We start from the raw sequence: 12334 nt of genomic DNA, 5'->3' as shown, positions 1-12334 counted from the left end.
AACTTGGGAGCGGAAAGTCATTTGAATCTCTCTTCTTCAGCAAATAAAAGCCCAAGGATAAATGCATTATACCATCACTCTCTTTGGTTCACTTTTTTCTCCTTCCTCAACTGTCCATCTATAAATGGGATGAATTTGCCAAATTTACATATTTTTTAAATATGGACTTGTCCATACTTCTTGCACAATCCACCTTTAAAAGCCAGAACTGGTCGAAGCTGAGATAGTTGAAGAAATACAAATATTCCTTGACTTATGACAACCGTTTGAAGTTATGACAGCGCTAAAAAAAATGACTTATAATTGTCACAGTGTTCCCGTGGTCACATGATCAAAATTTGGGCTTTTGGCAACCAGAACGTATTTACAATGCTTGTAGGGTCCCAGGGTCATGTGATTATTTTTTTGGGTAACCATCTCTGGAGCTTCCAAACAAGTTATGATAGTGGAAGGAGCCAGATTTGCTTAACCATGGGATTCGCTTAATGACCACAGCAAAAAACGGTCGTAAAATCAGGCAAGACAGACTTAACGACTGCATGCATGGCTTAGCAATGGAAGATCTGGTCCCAACTGTCATCATAAATTGTGGATTATCTATACAATATAGAAGAAATCCTTAGCAATGGAGAACAGGGTACCGAGTTAGCCACAACAATTTCAAATTCCAGGCCAGTTCATGGCTTCCTATTTTGGGGGCAATAAGCATCAGCTTCCTTATGGATTTCTGCTAATATATCGGGCAAGCTATCCATGTTGGGGATACCTACTCAAATTAAAAGGTCTGACCTGTAGCTTTCTAAAACATTTCTTGTGCACAGTCTAGGCCAGTGATTCCCAAAGTGTGAGCCGCGGCTCCCCAGGGAGCCGCGCTATCGTCATAAGGGCGCCGCGAAATATTCAATTAATATCTGCGCCCGCTGGGTCTAACGCTGATGCGCCATTTCTGAAACGTCTAGTGCGCATGCGCAGTTACAAGTCAGATTTCTATTCGTTTGTTATCACCTTCTCAGTGATCGCATAAGTTTTTGTTTGTTGGGCTAACTTAATAGTGTGGTGGTTAAGTTACTTTTCAAAAGCTATTTTTCTGATCACCCTAAAATGGACAAATTCTTATTAAACTTGAATAATCAAGATAGTGCTAAATCTATAGACGAAGTTCCACAAACTAGTGGCAAGGGTTCCGAGAAGCGAAAACGTCGTAAATATGACGACAGTTACTTGGATTTTGGCTTTACATCAATAAACGAAAATGATAAAGAGAGACCACAGTGTGTATTGTGCATGAAAGTTTTGGCACCGGAATGTATGCTTCCAAGTAAGTTAAAACGACATTTAGAAACCAACCATTCTAACTTTGTTGGTAAACCTCACAACTTTTTTAAAAGAAAGTTAATGGAATTAAAACAACAAAAAGGCAGCATTTATAAACATATGTCAATACCAAATAATGCTTTGCTAGCATCATACAAAGTTGCATATAGAGTTGCTAAGTGTAAAAAGCCCCATACTATTGCTGAGCAACTCATTCTACCGGCTGCTGTAGATTTAGTGAACATTATGATTGGTGAGTCGGCGGGGAAACTACTTTCAAATGTCCCTTTGTCTAACAATACAATCAGTCACAGAATTCAGCACATGGGGGAGGATCTCAATGCACAATTAATTGAAAAATTAAAAGGAAGTGAATATGGACTGCAACTCGATGAGGCCACAGACAATAATAAGGACGCACACTTGATTTGTTACGTACGGTTCTTAGATGGTAATTCAATCGTTGAGGACCTTCTCTTTTGTAAAAGTATTACTGGAAGTACAAAGGCTCAGGATTTGTTCGAGATCCTGAATATATTTATGGTTGAAAATAATTTAGACTGGACAAAGTGCGTTGGCGTCTGTACTGACGGTGGTCGTTCGATGTCCGGCTCTTATGGAGGATTGCAGGCGCTTATTCGAAACAAAGCTCCAGATTCAGTTTGGACCCATTGCATCATTCACAAAGAAGCACTTGCATCAAAGTATATAAGTCCTCCACTAAATATAGTTTTAGAACGTGTGGTAAATATAGTGAACTATATAAAAACACGGCCACTAAAAGCAATATTTTTTAAAAGAATGTGTGAAGATATGGGAGGTGAATACACATCTTTGTTGTACTACTGCCACTCACGATGGCTTTCTCATGAGGTGTATTGTCTCGTACGTTCCAATTACGGCAAGAAATATACACTTTCCTTGAAGAAGAAAAACATGAGTATGCCAAACACTTTGTAGAAACAGACTTTTTGATTAAACTCGCATACCTATGTGATATCTTTGAAAAGTTGAATGTGTTGAATCTCTCTTTACAAGGAGGCAATATGCACATTTTAAAGTTAACAGAAAAGATTTCAGCTTTCAGAAAAAAATTACAGCTATGGAAACTAAAAATTAATGAAGATGATCTTAATGATTGCTTTCCCTTGTTGCACCAGTTTTTAACCTCCAATGAAATCAGTTTGTCTTGCAATTTAAAATCTCTTTTTGAAGATCATTTATCTCAGCTTATCAAATGGTTCGAAAAATACTTTGAAGCAGATAACATTGAAAAATTTACTTGGATTCAAGACCCATTTAGAGCCAAAGCTCCATCAGAATTTACCTCTACAGAAGAAGAATCTCTTATTGAGTTGTCTTGCGACACAACATTGAAGTTAAAATTTGTTAGCATGGAACTTTCTGATTTTTGGATATCAGTAAAAGAGGGATACCCACTGCTTAGTTGCAAAGCCCTAAGAATATTAATTCCTTTTGCAACGTCCTATTTGTCTTGACTGGGTTTTCGGCAGTCGCGGTAATAAAAAGTAAATATCGCTCAAAAATTAACGTCGAGCAAGAAATGAGAGTCGCTATTTCCAATTTTATTCCAAGATTTGAGAAGTTGTGCAGCGAACAAGCCCATCCATCCCATTAATAATTTTAAATCATTAAACGATGTTCAATAAATTGTGAATTTAAAGCTCGTAATTAATTTATTTTTCAATTAACCTAACCTTAACGATCTAAAAAGTAGATTTCCAAATCCTTAAAAAGACAAAAAAAAAAAAAAAATCGGATGTACCTATTAAGGGAGCCGCGGAAAAAATCCGAAGTGTTATGGGAGCCGCAAACCGAAAAAGATTGGGAACCTCCGGTCTAGGCTGCATTAAAAGAGGGATAGAATCAAGATCACGTGATAGGTTAGTACCATTTTATAATGCCTTGGTAAGGCCACACTTGGAATATTGCATCCAGCTTTGGTCGCCACAATGGAGAAAAGATGTGGAGACTCTAGAAAGAGTGCAGAGAATAGCAATAAAGATTATTAGGGCACTGGAGGCTAAAACATATGAAGAATGGTTCCAGGAATTGGATATGTCTAGTTTAATGAAAAGAAGGAGTAGGGGAGACAGGATAGCAGTGTTCCAATATCTCAGGGGCTGCCACAAAGAAGAGGGAGTCAAGCTATTCTCCAAAGCACCTGAAGGCAGGACAAGAAGCAAAAAATCTAATCAAGGAGAGAAGCAAGCTAGAACTAAAGAGAAATTTCCTGACACTGGGAACAATTCACCAGTGGAAAGTATTGTCTCTAGAAGTTGTGGATGCTCCGATACTGGAATTTTTAAAGAAGAGATTGGACAACCATTTGTCTGAAATGGTATAGGGTCTTCTGCCTGAGCGGGGTTGGGGGTTGGACTAGAAGACCTCCAAGGTCCCTTCCAACTCTGGTATTCTGCTTTGTACGTGGTTTGCCAAGTGAGAAGAGGAAGGTTCTGTGAAGCTGCCTAATACCATTCTTAGATTCTATCTATCCTTCCGTTCTTCAAAGAAACCCAAATCCCCATCTTCGGGTCCCCTTCCTTCTTCTCTCAGCTTGGTAGCCACCACTAAATTAGATTAGGATGAGACCAATAACTACCGGTTCAAAGAACTTCAACGAAGAGAGGAAATGGTTGGATCTGACTCCTTCACCTCACCCTATATATTACAGTTAGTCCTCAACTTACGACACTAGGGGCCACAATTTCTGCCGCTAAGCAAGGAGGTTGTGAAGCAAGTCACGCCAGAATTTTACAATCCTTTTCTGACCCCGGGATGTTGCAACCACTGTAAATACACGTTAGTTGCCAAGCATCCAAATTTCGACCAAATTTTGACCGTCGTAAGTGTGAGGAGCGGTCCTAAGTATATTTATTTCATGCCATTGTAACTTTGAATGGTCCCTAAATGGATAGTTGTAGGTTGAGGACTACCTGTATATCTCTCAAGGGATGAATAAGCAAAGCCAAGTATCATTAGAATAGAATAGAATAGAATTTTTTATTGGCCAAGTGTGATTGGATACACAAGGAATTTGTCTTGGTGCATATTTGTCTCAGTGTACATAAGGAATTTGTCTCAGTGTACATAAAAGAAAAGATACGTTCATCAAAGGTACAACATTTACAACACAAATGATGGTCAATATATCAATATAAATCATAAGGATTGCCAGCAACAAAGTTATATTAGATGGAAGCGGATTGGGTGACAACTCCTCTATTAATGAAATACAACGCTGCTTCCCAACTTCAGGAACTTTTAAGGTATGTGGACTTCAACTCCCAGAATTCCCCAGATGTTTAAAAAAATCAAGTTAACAGCAAATTGAAATCCACTCTTTTTTTTTTTTTTTTTAAATTCAACTGTAAGACATCTGCTTTCCCTGCATACAACACGTACAACTGGCATGTAGCCCAGCTGAAGGTTTATCACTTCAATCTCATGCTTACAAGAACGAGAGATCTTCGCTAATATAGATCCTACTCAGAGAATCCACCCTGTCCGGGGGGAGGGAAGGGAAGGGGGGCCAAAGTACCCCTACGTGCAATTTCACGCATTCGCCAACCGCCGAAGCATATCGCGGTGATGATGATGATGATGATTGTTGTTGTTGTTGTTACCGCTTGGTATCAACCGCCCGCGAAAAAAAAACCTGAGCTGTTCAAACATGTGCGTTAAAACACACAGAGAAATTCCTTATCGAGGACACAAAAGAACCGTTTCCACCAGGGCATCGTGGATTCCAAATAAAATAAAAAGGAAAGGTATGCTGGAATGGAAGAAGTCAGCCAATTTCTATTCTGTCCAATTTGTTGGATAAAGTCAACAGCGCCTGGAGGGGAAGTTTTCGGAGCGTTGCTGCTTGCTTATCTAGCCAGGCCTGGCTTTTGCAGAGAGAGAGAGAGAGAGAGAGAGAGAAACTCTGCCATCCATAGCAAAGGTTTTTATTCCCTGTCCCGATCTGTCAAATCATAAGTCACGTCAATTAAAGGAATATCTTGGGATCTTCCAGTGGGTTCGCTGGGAGGCCCTCTTTCCAGAGTGGAAAGCAGGGACCGAAGGCCCCACCCTCTTTTAGATCTGATTGTCAACATGTCCCGTTGCCACCAACACTACGTCTTCCTTACCTTGGGGTAGACAACCGAAGGACAGCTGGTCCTTTTCATGGCCTCCAGATAACCATCCCAGATATAAAAACATTTGCTCCGAACAGCTGAACAACCTCCCTTTCCTTGCCCAAATCCCTGACTTTTTCATCCCAGAGAAGTCAAGGCTGATGCAAGCTGAAATAATAGGCCGTTCCCTGATGAAAATGGGACAACACCATTTGTTCAGGAACGAAAAAAGCCGGCAACCGACACAACTTCCTTCTTACAGATCCTCTTAACATCCGGAGATACATATTCTCCCGTCCCTTCCAACAAAGTCAGTTTTACTCAAACAAGAGTACAGGTAGTCCTCGACTTAACGACAACAACGGTTGCTAAACAAAAGCAGTCGTTAAAAGGAGCTTCGCCCCATTTGGCAGGCCCCCCCCCTTTTTTCTTTTAGCCACGGCGAAGCAAACCGTGACAGTCGTTAAAGTGAATCACTGGTCACTAAGGGAATCTGGCTCCCCCTCCCCCTCTCCCATTGATCTGACCAGTCCGAAGCCAACTGGGAAGGTTACAATGGTGATCACGACCCATACATACATGCTTGAATTTTGACCACGTGGACCATGGGGAGATTTGCAAAGGTTGTAAGCGTGAAAAAAAAAACAACAATCAAAAGTCACTTTTTTGGGTGGAGGAAAACTTCGAAGGTTCGCTAAACGAAATGGTTGTAAGTCGAGGGCTACCTATACGGGACAGGTATTTCCAAGCCAAAGAAAATTTATCGTCTGGCTTAAGCCCAATTTCCACATCTCCGCTTCCCAAGTAAGAGATTATACTCTCTCTCTTTTTTTCCCCCTTGCAATTTCCTGCTATCCTCACAAAGCCCACCCACTCCTGGCACAGGTTTCAAAGCCAACACCCCGAATGAAACACCTGAAGAAAGGAATGTCTCTTATTCGATCTCCGCTAAAAGAAATCAGCCATGACAAGCGGACTGACCACCAGCCCAGCTGGGTTCAACAACTTGGGCTCTTTTACAAACACCTCCCCCCCCGGCCCCCACCCCCACCCCCAAAAAAAAGGCTTCCACAAATTCTGTCATTTCAACTCTGGAGTTCTTTGGCCAAAATATTCCCCAGGCCAGCTGACACAACAAACAAACAGTCCCTCATCCCCCAAGGAAGAGTTTCACTTTACAACTTCAACCCCTTTGGGAAAGAAAGCCCCCCAGCCCATCCCAGCCCCCCCCTCCACACACAACCCCCCCAAAAAAACCCCATCACCAGATCCCCCCCCCCAAAAGCGAACAGCTTAAAAAAAGCCCACCGCTAGAAGATCCGAGAGCTGCTCTGACATCCCAAAACAGACCTGTTAGTTTGCAGTACCGCAAAACTATCTCTCGAGCTCCCTGTCCCAACTTTTTTTTTTCCTTTTTAAGGAAGTTTCCATGGAGGGTGGGGGGAAACAAAGTTTGTTTCTGGGCACCTGATTTCCTGTTCCAAAAGATCCCTTTTGTTCAGCTTCTCCCTTATTTAATTTTAACAGCCTGCCAATCACAAAAAGAGCAACAAAGCTACGGTCAGCCAGAAACGCGCGAGTCCCCGCTGCCTTACAGCCCGAGTGGAAGGCGAACAAGCAGTGGAACAACAACAAAAAATGAAAACCACAAGCCTACCCACAAATTCTGCACAATTTTTTTTTTCCTGTTTGCTTCACCCCAGATTAACTTCACTGGAAGCTGTACTCCAGTGCAGCCTATCCTTTTGCATCAAGCTCCACCTTTCTGCAACATGACTGGCCAAACTGGGAAAACTCCACCCTGTTTGCAAAGCTTATAATCCTAATTGGTAAAGGCTAATATCTATTATTTAAAGAACTTTTTCCTTGCTAGCAAGATAGGTTCAGCAGGTTAAGGCAATGCTGAGCAGGCTGGTTTCTTAAAGGTACAGCGCAGCAACCCAGCAGGCAAAAGAGAGAGAGAGAGAGAGAGAGAGAGAGAGAGAGAGAGAGAGAAAGCCAACTTTTATAGGGAAACGGCTGTCCAAAACACACAACGCGACACCCATACGCAAAGCAGGCCGGGTGGAGAGGTAAACAAAAGGAAAACAAGTTAGTGACGTTTTTTGGGGAACTTTCATGTAGTTTTAAGTGTCAAGGAGCACAGCACGGGCTGACAAAAGTGAAGTCACCTGAAATAAACATGTGTGAGATTGAGGTCAGCCAGTCATGATTAAGCTGATGGTTAGGCAAAACTTTGCAAATTGCAAAAAAGCAAACACCCCACGGAAGGCAATTGATTTACCTCCTCTGTGCTCTTGTTTATTTTAAAAGACAAGATCAACCTTTCCCTATTTGCAAAATTGTGAAGCACCACCCACGCTGTTTTCAACGTCTCTGCCCCGGGGGTCAACCAGCAAGGTGATTGTTCCCTCCCATTAAAAAAATACACTATTTCAAGTTGTTATTTTCCATGCAGCTGAGAAAAAAAAACCAACCATACAGTCCATCAGGATCTCACGCACGTGTCAGGTTGTAAAATGAGAACAGACGCTCGACGTACAGTCACCCAAAATTTAGTGGCTAAGTGAGACAGTTGTTGAGTGAGTTTTGCCCCATTTTACGACGCCACCGTTGTTAAGGGAATCACTACCGTTGTTAAATTAGTCACACGGTTGTTAAGTGAATCTGGTTTCCCCGTTCCCTTTACTGGTCAGACAGTCATAAAAGGGAATCACGTGACCCTGGGACACGGCGACTGTCGTAAGTAAGAGTCAGTGGCTAAGTGCCTGAATTTTGATCCCATGCAATGGTTTTAAGTGTGATCATGATTGTAAGTCACTTTTTTCAGTAACTTCAAATGGTCATTAAGTGAACTGTTGCAAGCTGAGAACAACAGTCTTTAAGAAGTACTCAGATTTGACTAAATTGATTCTGAATTTAATAACAGCAGCAAGACTGTTGATTGGACAATACTGGAAGAAAGAAGAAATACCTACAATAGAAGAATGGATATTGAAAGTTATTAATTTGGCTGAGATGGCTAAAATCTCAGCTTTTTTAAAAGACAATACGCAGGAAAGATATTTAATTGAATGGAAAAAATGGATTGATTATCTACAAAATAGATATCAGATTAAGAAATATCAGATTGCCTTTGAATAATTAGAAAGTTATTTTATGTAATGGGGAGGGGGTTGGGAGATGAAAAGCTTTGGATGTGGTTACTTGGATTGGAAGGGAAAATTTTATTCTATGTTTGGTTTATGTACAATAATACCTTGTGATTGACCCGGGAAGCCGGGGGAGGGAGGGGAAGGGGGTTTTTTGGGAGGGAGGGGGGAAAAAGGGGGAAAATGTTTTTGTTTTTTAAAACTTTCAATAAAAAAAAAAGAAGAAGTACTCAGATTTGTTGGAAAACAGACACTGCGAACAAATTCTGGGAAGAGAAGCTGTTCCAAGGTTTTTATTATTGTTGTTTTTGCGTACAACTAGTCTTCGAACTTACAACAGTTCATTTACGGACTGTTCAAAGTTACAAGAGGACTGAAAAAAGTCCTCTTGTAACAATTCTAATTGTTGTCTGATTCAATTTCTCTCTCTTTCACTGCCTGTTTCAGCTGACTATTAGCTGATCTTTCCTTTACAGACTTCCAGATCTGTTCAAGTACACTCGCAATTCCAGCAAACTGAATTTATATCTTAGGAAAATGCTTTTCCCGAGCCAACGAAGGAAAAGTCAGTCAGGCGAAATGGGTGGTAAAAGAAATATGATGAATAAATTTAAGTTGACAAAATACACAAATAAAGCATTCACACTTTTGTCTTGCACAAGGCAGAGGTTTCAGCAGGCTTCAGAGAATCTGAAGTTTGCAAAACTTTAGGAAGACTTCATCTAAGGGGGAGAAACAGCTCAGGATAAGAATGCTTGGATTTTTGAACCGTTTTGCCGCAAAACAAAGTTGCATGTTTTTACAAAATAATTGGGACCCCCCCCCCCGGCTTTGAACTTGAATCAAGGAGATCCAAGATGACATTTCAATTTAATCGTGGAGACCACTGAGTGATCTTGAGGCAATCTCACTTCGCAGACTGACTAACCTCCCAAGATTGTTGTAAGGCAGAAACATGTAGGAATTATACCAACAAACACCCATAGAGAAAAGAAGCGCTCTTATTTAAAGCAATCACTCTTAAGAAATAATCATTCGTTAAGACAAGCAAAGCCAAAAATTAAGGATTAGTTCACAGCATTTTAAACCACTTGGATATTTTCCACTTTCAGGTACTTTACAATTCTATTAAAAGCATTGTAGTCTATTAAAAAGTTACTTCCTGAGAAAGGTGTGAAAACAAAATAAACCGCCTTTTAACCTCAGCGCTGTTTTTCATTTTCATATTTTAGTAAAAAAAAAAAAAGTTTCTACAAATGTACAGCAATATTCTAATTGGCTCCACACACACCCTGCTTTTCTTTAAAAAAACCCACAATGCTTTATTTGTAAAGCTTTCAGAAGTATCGACTTTTGTTAGCATCTTCTGTCTGAAGAGAACTCCTAAACTCCTAAACATCATCGACACATTAAAAAAACAGATCTCCGCAATCAGATAACAAAAGAAAACAGCTCACTTAATGGACCTCAATGTCTACTTTTATTGCTTAGGACAGTGATGGCTAGCTAACCTTTTTGCCAACGGGTGCCAAAAACAGGAGGAGCATGGGGGGGGGGTCGCGCATGTGCGTGGCCACACCCATAATTCAATGCACTCTGCCCCCCTGTGCATGCATGCACAACCCCCCTGTGCTCCCCCTGCTTTTGGCACACGATGGCATGGTGGGCCAGGTAGGCCTCTTTTTTGCCCTCCGCAGGCTCCAGAGCCTTTCTAGGAGCCTGGGGAGGGCAAAAACAGCCTCCCTGCCCCCGAGGCCGGAAACAGCCCGTTTCCTGACTTCTGGTGGGCGCAGAAGGCCTAAAAATCAGCTGGCCAGCGCACGCATGCGCACTGGAGCTGAGCTAGGGCAATGCTCCCGTGCCCACAGATATGGCTCCGTGTGTCACCTGTGGCATGCGTGCCATAGGTTCGCCATCACAGGCTTAGGACATGATGAAGGGACGTGAACCGCATCCAAAGTTTTGGAGGAAAAAAAATGCCTAAGAAACAAAATTAAGCCTGGGAGTTTGGCGGCAAAAAATTGGCAGAAAGACCAAAAAAATGAGACAATTTACGTTAGACAGATCTATCTATCTGACAGCATGGGAAGGTAAACATTTAAATGGGTTAAATTTCTTCAGTGATGGTATTTTAACTTGCTTTATCATATTTCTATGAAGATACTGCGTTTATCTGAAAATGGTCCAATTTCCCTTCCACATAATTTACCTTTAAATGTTCATCTTAAATTGACTGAAACTCCAGTAATGCAAGCATATTTTGGCCTCCATTTACCATGGGTTTGTCTTAAATTCAGGGTCATCTCTTCAGAAACTGGCCATTATATTTTTATAGGAAAAACATGACTGTTCTTTCAGGAAATTTTACCATACTGTACACTAAAAATATCCAGAAACTTGACATTCGTTGCACAATCCCAGTAGCCAAAGGTTTCTGATGTTGTAAATTAAGGACGGTTTATTCATTCAAATGTCTCTTGTTATGCATTTGCCAATTTTGTTCTTACTGTTCTGGGAACAATAATTTGGCTCCGTCCCTCTTTTTCAGTGGACTCAACTGCACACACACAAAAATAACTTAACTGTGCAAATTAAAGTAGAAGGGGGAACTGGATCTGGTATCTGCAGTTGGGATCATCAACCCCTCACATCTGTCCTGGTGGGCTGAATAAAATCCAAGGGCAATGTCCCTTTGCATACCACACCCTGTTATTATGGCTTTTATTTTCCATGCAGGTCACACAAAAGCAGTTCATCTGGCTTTTTTTCTTCCCCCATTATGGAAAGGTGTGCCAAATCAGCCACAACAACGAAGGGAGAAAGTATGCCTGATAAGGAACATCTCCCCCCAACGCTCCCCCCCAGGGCTGTGATTTGGGAAGGAAGCATGATGTAGACGACAGGCCCATCTAGTGGGCCAGGCTAGTTTCTCATCTGTCCCAGATTTCAATAAAAGATGATTATTCTGTATGTAGAGCAGGGGTGTCAAACTCGGTTTCATCAAGGGTCGCATCAAGGTTGTGACTGACTTTGGAGGGGCCAGGGTGGGCGTGGCCAGCTGGACATCACTCTTGTCGGGGGGGGGGGGTTTCCTGTGGTAGCCTGAGTGCTCTGGCAGCAAAAATGGGTTCCTGAGCTCCATATTTGGCTACCATGGCTTCCTGCCAGGGGTGAAATCCAGCAGGTTCTGGAGAACCGGTAGCACAAATTTTGAGTAGTTCGGAGAACCGGCAAATACCACCTCTGAATGACACCAGAGTGGGGTGGAAATGGAGATTTTGCAGTATCCTTCCCCTGCCATGCCCACCAAGCCATGCCCACCAAGCCACGCCCACGGAACCGGTCGTAAAAAAATTTGGATTTCACCATTGTTTCCTGCAACCATCTGCTAATGAAAACAGAGCCCGGGAGGGCCACATGCAACAACTCTGTTTTTGCTGGCAGAGGCACTGTGGGCCACTCATTAGACATTTCCAGGGCCACCATGCGGGCCAGATCTGAGCACCCGGCGGGCCGGATCTGGCCCCCGGGCCTTTAGTTTTACACCTCTGATGTAGAGTCTTAGAACGGCTGGGTTACAAGGGGAAAAAAATCTTTCTTTGGCCCAGCAGCTTTTAAAACTTGGCTTTTTAAAATATATAAATATATATATATTCTAAAACTTTTGAAACCAGCACAATAATATGGTTGAAAAGGAAGGCAGGAACAACAGTTCAGAAAACCAAA

At 41.8% G+C, this 12334-nt stretch overlaps 1 protein-coding gene across 9 annotated transcripts in view; it reads right to left on the bottom strand.

The window, feature by feature from the left end:
• ZFAND6 (zinc finger AN1-type containing 6) overlaps nt 1-12334 on the bottom strand; it is an 80295-nt gene that overhangs the window by 38954 nt on the left and 29007 nt on the right. The window contains exon 1 of one of the 9 annotated variants that reach the window (XM_058156203.1): nt 7114-7221. The exons of 6 other annotated variants lie outside the window; for them this stretch is intronic. The gene's annotated coding sequence lies outside the window, so the exon portion shown is untranslated. 2 more of the 9 variants (XM_058156207.1, XM_058156208.1) reach the window with 2 other exon arrangements.

The sequence above is a fragment of the Ahaetulla prasina genome, chromosome 13, assembly GCF_028640845.1.
Source record: "Ahaetulla prasina isolate Xishuangbanna chromosome 13, ASM2864084v1, whole genome shotgun sequence".
NCBI classification, from domain to species: domain Eukaryota; kingdom Metazoa; phylum Chordata; class Lepidosauria; order Squamata; family Colubridae; genus Ahaetulla; species Ahaetulla prasina.
Note: the sequence above shows the minus strand (reverse complement) of the source record. Positions and strands in the feature narration are given on the sequence as shown.